Source organism: Austrofundulus limnaeus, unplaced genomic scaffold (genome assembly GCF_001266775.1).
Source record: "Austrofundulus limnaeus strain Quisiro unplaced genomic scaffold, Austrofundulus_limnaeus-1.0 Scaffold85, whole genome shotgun sequence".
In the NCBI taxonomy this organism is placed as follows: Eukaryota; Metazoa; Chordata; class Actinopteri; order Cyprinodontiformes; family Rivulidae; genus Austrofundulus; species Austrofundulus limnaeus.
The window spans coordinates 1790556-1792041 of NW_013952487.1; the positions used below are offsets into that span (position 1 = coordinate 1790556).

The 1486-nt window shown below is 42.4% G+C and overlaps 1 protein-coding gene across 1 annotated transcript in view; it reads left to right on the forward strand.

Annotated features, from left to right (window-relative positions):
* The window catches only part of nrxn3a (neurexin 3a), a 142829-nt gene that overhangs the window by 70099 nt on the left and 71244 nt on the right, over positions 1-1486 (forward strand).

Consider the following 1486-nt stretch of genomic DNA (forward strand, 5'->3'; position numbering starts at 1 on the left):
CACACACACACACGTATGATTTACAGCATTGTATGGCTGCAGGGAGATGGAGGAAGTGGCACAGTGGCCGTTTAATCCCCCTCTGGCCTACTTCCTGCTCGGTGGCATGCTGGGCCCGTTTGCAGTTCTCTGCACCGCCCACCCCTGTATGGACACACACATGCACACATGTCCACATTAATTAGAGACACGCACACCCAAGCGTGCGGCAAAGGTTTGCGTCATTCATGTCTTCACCACAAAGCACTGAATCAAAAATAAAGGCTTGAGTCAAAACCGAATAAAGGACAAAGATTGTTCTGCAGCCTCTGACGCAGCAAACATGATGTTGCACCTTAAATCTCCAAGAAAATAGATTATTTCACATCTCCAAGCAAAAACCCTCTGTTTTATTTCCTTGTAGTAAGGAAGGTGTTTTCAGTCCAATCCCATTTCACTCCTTCTGTTTTTCACTTACTGTAGCTCCATCCCTCCTTACCGGGCCGGGATGACCTGATTCTGGAGGATGAAGCAGTGAGGCGGCCTGCTCCTTTTACAAACTGAGATTTTTCAGAGGCACACTTCAAACAGACCGTCGCATATCCCCCACTGTCCTTCATGCTAGAGTTTTCCACTGAGATCATCTTGTGTTGAGAAATGATTGAGTTGTAGACCAAAATGTGAAATGAGATTAAACATAATCTGATGCAATACTGGGATATTTTTGTGTGATCCGTTAGTGCTGGGGGGTGTACTGGGAACGACTCTCAGCTACTAACTCGTTAGAATTTAAATTATGTGTGAAATTTGCTGAGGTATAAATATTTTTGTGTTGCTTGTGGCAGCAGTAGATACGTCCAAGGATTGGGCTCTGAAAGTGTCAATCAAATCCAGTTAGTGAGTACATATTTTGCTAACAAACATAAAAACAGGGAAAAGCAAAATAACTCAAGTGAAACATGATGGAAACCATTATTATGACTCCTGCATGCAACGTTTAGTTTTAGTTAATTTACTTTCAAGGTTTGTGGTCAACCGTAGCACAAAAACGGCTGCACTGATCAAAGTGAAATTTATCAGGAATGTAGCTGACGACCTGCACTGCAGCAGCCAACAGTTTTAGGATAGACCCCATTTTTGAGGAGGGGGCTTCGTCTAAAGAGGTGTGTCTGAACATACAAAAATGCTTTATAACTCAAACTATTCAGCATAGGAACTTCAGATTTTATTTATTGTTTAGCTCTGATGAAAGGCTATCCATCTGACCCACCAATGTGCCCCCCCCCCACAAAAAAATAAATAAATAAATAAAAAATCTGCTCTGATGACTTCTAAATTGTACTACATTGGTGCATTGCTTACTGGCGGGGGTCATATATGCTATCGCTACGCAGCATCTAGTTTTAATACGTGCTAACGATCCAGTCCAACTTTATTTGTAAAGCACTTTTTGCACCACAGCACACCAAAGTGCTGTACAGAATCAACACTCCAACACAGCTCATAC